This window comes from Molossus molossus, unplaced genomic scaffold (assembly GCF_014108415.1).
Source record: "Molossus molossus isolate mMolMol1 unplaced genomic scaffold, mMolMol1.p scaffold_m16_p_42, whole genome shotgun sequence".
Taxonomy (NCBI): domain Eukaryota; kingdom Metazoa; phylum Chordata; class Mammalia; order Chiroptera; family Molossidae; genus Molossus; species Molossus molossus.
Window position 1 is genome coordinate 372,982 of NW_023425380.1, and position 7,722 is coordinate 380,703.

The 7,722-nt window shown below is 52.7% G+C and overlaps 1 long non-coding RNA gene across 1 annotated transcript; it reads right to left on the reverse strand.

Moving 5' to 3' along the window:
• Nucleotides 1-225: 225 nt before the first annotated feature.
• Nucleotides 226-7,700, reverse strand: LOC118616793. Its single transcript, XR_004956710.1, has 3 exons — nucleotides 7,641-7,700; nucleotides 6,648-6,800; nucleotides 226-3,825 (listed from the first exon to the last, which is right to left on the reverse strand). It is a non-coding gene; the product is annotated as an uncharacterized LOC118616793 (long non-coding RNA).
• Nucleotides 7,701-7,722: the final 22 nt, after the last annotated feature.

The window sequence follows — 7,722 nt, forward strand, 5'->3', positions numbered from 1 at the left end:
ACGCTCTCTCTCATCGATGTTTCTCTCTCTCCCTCTTTCTTCCTCTCTCTCTGAAATCAGTAAAAAAAAAAAAAGTTTTTTTAATAGTAAAAATAAATGGAAATACAATGTAGCACACTATTGTATTATAATATATGCACATCCATGGGAAATACATTATATTTATTATATTGTGCTAAATGTACAGTATATACATATGTGCACTATATAGAGAGTACGCAAGAATATACACTGGCAGACCATACTGTTACATTAAGCAAATAATGTTATAGTTACTTGATAGGTATACACATGTAATACGCAATTTTGTTACATAAGATATATGCATATACAATGTATGGATGTGGTAATATGGTATATAATCACGATTCCACTTATCGATCATTCATCTGTGTCATCTACCATCCACGTATCATCTATCATCTGTGATCTATAATCTGTCCATGTATCTACCTATTATGTATTTATGCTCTGTCCATGGACCTATGTATTATTTGTCATCTTGATTATCAATCAAGCCTTCCTCCCTCTATGTATCACGTATCTGCCTGTCTACCATCCATCGATCTATTGGTTAATCTGTCTGTCTGTCAACCTGTCTGTCTAGCACCTGTATCTCTTTCATCCCCGTGTCTGGAAGGAAACCCATCCTCGGTGTCTGAGTCACTTCTCAAGGACTTGGGTGGCACCCACCCCAGTGGCTTTGCAGACCCAACTTAAATTGATTGGGCATCGTGATCAGGTTTGGGTTTAAAGTGGGTCAGAAAGGAACCTGATGTTAACAACATCCTCTTCCCGTGACCCAGTGCTGGTTCTGCCACACTCCCCGTCCTCAGAAAAATAGCGACTCACAGAAACGCTCAGCACCTGTGGAGGGACAAGTGTGTGTCCGAAGCGTGTGCATCACTGAAGGGGTTAGGAGTTTGCGTGTACGTGAACGCGTACACAGGCCACCGACGCCTGGAGCGGAGGCATCCTGTCACCAGAGGAGAATGTGCACAGAAGGGCCGCTCACTGGCTCGCAGCACCCAAGCCCGTCTGGTCCCACACGGGAGCCTCTGCCTGGTGCAGTGTGGACGATGCCACACACCTCGTCTGCAGGACCCAGAAGAGGTCTGTGTTCTGCCAACAAGACAGCATGTCTCTGCCCCAGGAGTGCCTGGCGGGGCTCCACGCTGGGGACTCAGGCTTAACGACATCCTTGGGATTCTGGAGCCAGACGGCAAGGCGCCCTTCATGCCTTGCGTGGCCGTCACTTCCTGAGACCTGCTGCTGCAGCTCGGGGGCACCCACTGGAGCCTTGGAAATTTCCCGGGGGCGGCTGTCACAGCCAGACCTCCATCCAGCTGCCCCTGCACGGCGACCCGTCCACCAGCTCCCCCAGAGACGCAGCACACAGGATCGGGTGTCCTCGAGCCTTGGGGACTGTGGTGACGAGAGCACCAGTGTCCAGGGCAGCCTTGTCTGACCACCTTGTCAGCAGACACTTCACTGTGCAGTTGAAGAGCGTCACCCTGGAGTTCTGCTCACACACAGCAGCCGGGAGGACACATCCCCACGTTCCCACTGCCACTGCCCCAAATCCCGTGACAAAGGAGCCTACAGCGGGGGCTTGGACAACAGAAATTCACCCTCCCCGTCCTGGAGACCAGACGTCGGAGACGGGGTGTCCAGGACCGCGCTCCCTCCGAGGCTTCAGAGAGGGCCCTTCCGGCCTCTTCCGGCTCCTGGGCTCCAGGCGTCCCTGGGCGGGGGGCCCGTCCCTCCCGTCTCTCCTCTGTCCCCACGGGGCTTCTCCCCTGTGTCTGTGTCTCCTCTTCTGTCTCTTCCAAGGACCTGTCATGGGACGGAGGCCCCCCTGACCCAGGACAGCCTCCGCTCAGGCCCTTCACTCACCCTGTCTGCAAAGCCCTGTATGTGCCTTTCTGTCCTCTGCCTGCTCACCTAACAGTAACAGGCTTTCCAAGTGAGAGGCCACAGATATGTATTTGAGATCAGTGAGAGCAGGCACTGGGGAAGCACGACTTCAGGCAGAAGCAGTCGCGATGAGTGAAGGGCGCAGGGAAAGCACCATGGGAGGCCACGCCAGGCTTCCCCAGGGACCTCAGGAAGCTCCTGCAGACCCAGGACCCATGTTCGCAACCCGAGGGTTTGAGCTCCTAACGCTAACCCGCCCCCACTGGCCCTGCGTGGTGTCTGCGGGACAGATGGACTCCATCACCTCAGCAGGGCTCATCTGCACCTCTCCCTAAATCCTTCCTAGGAAACGCAGGGCTGTCTCCCAGGACCCCAGCCTCTCCTCACGTCTAACCAGGAGCTCAGCTCCCCTGCAACCACATTCGTCCGCGTGCACCGTGGCATCAGCCCCCACCTCTGCTCTGTGTTGCTGTTGCATTTTACATGCTCACCTACATTAATCTGTAATTTGTGACACCCCCCCCCCCTTTTTGTGGCGATGGAGCTGTTATGGGGAAGGTAATAAGAACATGGGTCTCCTGCTGTAATGTGCATTTCTGCACTTTATGGGAATATTGAATAGACTTCATTATTCCTTCCAATACCTGAGTGCATCCTGCCATTTGATTGCGTGGACTAGAAGCATTTCCATACGCCATCCATCACCCTGACCAGTGCAGAGTGCTGAATATTCAGATTCAATTGGAGCTTTTTCCCTATGAATAAGGAATCTGATTCTATCCTATAATATACACTGTCTCCGGGGACAGGAAATTGAGTTGAAGGTGGCTGAAGGCACGTGAGGGAGTTTTATTATCCAAATACGGAATTCTTTTCCTCATCATCAAAGCCCGAGACACCGCTGTGGGGAACCGAGAGGTCAGGACAAAATTCAATTAGAGATGAAAATGGAAAACGGGCATTTTCAACTTACCTTTTATTTCCCCAAACAAGTGGCAGCAAGGAGCAGGGGGGACAAAGAGGTTATTTGTCAAGGTGTCTGACTCGCTCCCTACGGCTCAGGGAGCAGTCTCGACGAGTCAGGCACAGAGAAAGCACCCAGGGGAGGCCACAGAGCCTTCCTCCAGGGACCTCGCCCTCTGGGGACCAACCCTAACCCTAACCCTAACCCTAACCCTCCACCTGCCCTGTGCTGTCTGCAGGAGGCAGGTGGGCTCCCCATTCCTCCGGCAGCCAGTGCCCTCAGGGTCCCAGCATCTCGGCAGGGTGGGGGTGACGGCCCTTTTTCCATTCCCTCCAACCCAAATATTCACTCCCGACGCCAGTAGAAGCTCGAAAACACGAGGCACCCAGTTTGCGCCGGAGCCTGCAGAAGCCTCCAGCCTCAAGTCCCAGACTCCAACCCAGAGGGTCGGACTTGGGGCTCCCGGCACCCAGAACTGCGACAGAACATCGCTGTGTTAAGCCACTGCGCTTGTGGCAATCTGCTACAGCACCCCAGGGCCACTAATACACCTCTAAAATGGCCCCTCACAGGTAGGTATCTAGAATCTCATGCCTGTAACAAACCCTGTCCCCGCCGCCAGGTGTGAATGACCCTCTCCCGTCCCAGTCTCAGCGCCCAGAGAAGCCTCACTGCCTGTTTCGTGTGCCAGCAGCCAGCAGGGGTGACCGCCACCCCAACCTCGGTAGTGAGAACAACAGTCATTCTCACTAGAGCGTCTCTGCCACGGCTGGGACTTGGCTGCACCGGCCAGTGTTGCTCTGATATCACTGACGGGGATCTGGGCTCCTCGGGCTTCTTACCTTGCTGGGAGCCCAGATACCCACCTTCCTTCTCTCCAACGTCTTCACAAAGGGTGTTAACCGTCATTGGGTCTTATCCCCAAGGCTGTCGTAATGGACACACTTAAAAAAAACAACAAAAAACAAAAAAACACCTCACCTGAGGATATGTTTACTGATTTTGAGAGAAAGAGAAACATCCACGTGAAAGACAAATGTAGACCGGCTCCCTCCTGGATGCATCCTGACTGGGGATCCAACCTGCAACCCTTTGGTGTACAGGACCCTCCAAACAAGCCACCAGCCATGCTGAACACTCAGAGCCCACGAAACCGGCGGCACTTTCAGCCTCTCTGCATGATCTGACCTCTGCTTGCAGACAAACCCACTCGTTATGAACCTGTCTCACGTGCTCACCCCTCCCAGGTGGCTCGTGAAACCAGCCCAAGTTGTGGTTCCGAACGCTTTTCAGGCCACAGGTGTACTAGGCACACTGTCCGCCTCCCTGATTATCACAAGCAACAGGTTTCCTAACGTTTCAGCACATGACACGGGTAACTGTCTCCAGCTTCCTTATTTAATTGATTGTATGTAAGAATCCAAACGTTTCTGCCAGGCACACATGTCTCTCACAAGAGCACCTCAAATACTATTTCTAGGTTTGTCTCAGTGCATTCTGTGTTCCAGTATTAACCACCCTAAAAACTCCTCGGAAGGAGCACACCCTCTGCCAGGCTTCTCTCCCCACCCATAGCCAGTCATTACATCCTGTTTGTTTTCTATCTTAATCCATGCTGCACTGTACAACTGCACACTGAATTACCTAATTATCTAATTCTCCTCTCCCTGTCCGTTAGGCTACGAAATCCGTGAGACCATGAACTGTTTTATTCATCTCTGTCCTCAGGCTTCAGCCCACGCTCACAAGGCCCAATTCTAACCCATTTAATTAGGCTGTGTTCTAGTATAATAAATACATTGTGAGTAAATTAAAAGAGAAAAGACTGGTAGAGGCCGGCCAGCTGATGGGAAGAACTACAAGCATTCAGACGGTAGCTGGATAGAAACAAAAATAAAAAGGTGTGGTTGTCGATGGTTCCTTAGAGTCCACAGAGCCCGTGACCTCTGACCGTCTCAGCCCCCGCCAGGCCGTTTAAAGCTGGAGACCTGAATACAGAGTGTTAGTGAACCTCTAAAAAGATTCATCACAAATAGTAAAAAGACACATGCAAACATGATCTCTGTGAAAGTCTTTCCCGTGGATAAAGGGACACATTTGAGCAGCACTCCTCAACCTTTTTTTTTTTTTTTTTTTTTTGGTGGGGGTGGGGATTCTTTTTTAGTTCTTTTTAGTTTGGCTAAAAGTGCTATAAATGAAATCACTAATTTCTTTTTTGTCATTTTTCCTGATTTGTTCCAAACTCTAGTTCTAAAGCGTGTCAAAGCAGACTGTTTTTCAAATGACCAGGTCCACCTGGCATTTACCTGAAATGCTACTGCTTAGGGAGAACATTTTAATGGGCTCCCCCACCTATTTTTTTTGTTGTTGCTCTGGCTGCAGCTAAACGAGAGCCCATAAGGAAGGGCCATAAAACCGTCTCAGCTAAAAGAACCTTAAAAGGCCATGTGATTCATGGTTCTGTCTCTCAAAGCCTATCGTGAAAAACCACTCTGTTTTCAATCAGGAAAGCAGGGCACTGGGTCCCGGGCTGAGTGCCGCCAGGAAGGGGTGCGGGGGTCCTGGGTTCACTGGAAGGAAACGTTCAGGCAACAATAAAGGAATAAGCAATATTCAAATAATGGACTGGGTCTGCCGGTCAGCTGCAACGAGCCATCAGGAACGGCCCAGGAAAGGGCAAATTCCTCAGCTTTAAGACTGCAGGAAAGGCAAGCTGATTGAGCCTCAAACGAAACCAAATGTTGAAAAAGGAATCAGTGAGCAATAAAGCAAGCAGAAACCGGGAAGGGGGAAGACCAAGACGGAATTCGTCAATGGTACCAAGACTCGCCCATCAGAGAAGGACCTGGACACAGACTTGACTGAACGCCTCGCTAGCTACTGGGGAGGAAATAACTGGAGTCAGACGTGCACCTTGGTGGTGACTCGACAAAGATTTAAACAAAAGAAAGGCGTTTAAGTTCACACACATGGCAGATGTAAACTTGATCCCTTTGATATCTGGGTGTACGGCCATGACCACTGAGCTCCACCTCCTAGACAGTCTCTGGGCGTCCTCATCGCCCCCGCCGGAGTGTGAAACCACCCACCCGGGGCCCTGGCAGAAACAGACTTCATATGACTCAGAGGGAAGGGATGCACTGACACCCAGGTGGGACTGAAGTTGCGGGTGTGTCAGCAGCTTTGAGGGGCCACAGGAGGACCCTCGGCTCAGGCCAGCCAAGGAAAAAGCAGCCCACCCTCCCACCTCCCGGAGACCACACACAAGGGAAGCGCACTCAGCGGTGGCTCAGCCCTCCTCCCACACAGTCCTCCAGAATTCAGTCCTCCACTTGCACCCTCCCCACCTCCACTGTTCGGTCCCCAGGACACCGGCCACCCTGACAGGAGGAGCTACGCTTCCATCTGTGCAATGGGCACGCTCCTGCTCCTGCGGGGTGGGCCCTGCACATCCCAGGCCCACAGCACCCCTTTGCCGTCCTGCAGGGGCACCCGAGCCAGCACAGACTGAAGGTGCATTCTGTTTCCATCCTCGTTTATTTCTGTCCGGCTGGCAGCCACACAGCCTCTCCCTCGGCCTCCCCACTGCGCTGGGCGGATAAAGCCGTCTTGTGCAGGAGCCCAAAAAACCCTCTTCCCCTCCAAACCACTGATGAATGGAACACTGACAGGCAGCTCATTAAAGCCCCAGAGTGAAAGGGACATTTGTTCTTTGACAAGAGGTCTGTATGCGATAAAGTCAGACAGACATCTGCACGGTGTTTACCTCTCGCCAGAGTGACAACGTCGCGCACACAGGCATCTGCTTCCCGATGCAGGGACGTAACTTCACAGAATTCCTGCCCACGCTGCTGTCATCACCCAGGACACACGGATTTCCACCTCCCGCGGTGAAAGACAGCCTGAGCTTGGAACCGTTCTACACGCAAAATAAAACCACATTCAAGTTATGCTGTGAGTCTGGCTGTGTTTCTCTGCTGAGTAGCAGAACCCAGATCATTGCACCTCGAAATTACCTCCTAAAACGGACCCAACCAAGCAAAAACGTTAGCAAGATTTTGTTTTTTTAAAAAATCTTACAAAACAGAGAGACTGGGAATAAAGAAAAGAGGTGCCTATGTGCAATGTGGCTGGATCACCGACCCTGTTGCAGGTATCATCGGAAATAAGCTAGTCGTAGGGCAAAAAGGTCATATAATTAACTTCACCTCCATCGAACAGATTATGTTGCAATTATAAGAGCGGTTTATTTTCATCCTAAAAAGCCGCCGTTTGAAGCCGCTGCACGCCCCCAAGCCATCATTATTGCTGATAAACAAAATAAACGTAACCGGGCTCCCGCGGCCCTAAGTTGCCACCGGATCTAAAAACTCCAGCCCCCGGCTCGTGCTCGCTCCCGGCCCCCGCAGCGCGCACGCTCGACCCCCGTTCTCAGCGGGCGCGCAGTGCGCATGCCCGCTCGCTCCCGGTGGGCGCGCACGGCGCATGCCCATCCTCCCCGCCCTTCCTCGCCCACCGCCGGGTCCGCCGCTCACGCTCGGTGGCACGCACGGCGCATGCTCGATCCCCCGACCTCCTCCTCTCCCACCCCAGGCCCCGGCGAGCAAACAGCGCGCATGCTCGCAGCTCCTAGGCCCTAGGGCTGCCTCCTCTACGTGGGCCGCACCCCTAAAAAGCCAAAGAACAGGAAAATCTGGAGCGGGGCGGCCGCCGTTCCCCACCCGCCCCTACCCCAGCTCTCAAACGCCCCTGGCCCCACCGAAGCGCCCGACAAAACGCCGACAGCAGGCAGGCTCTGCAGTCAGGGAGCCGGCGGGTGGCGACGTGATGACGACACCACG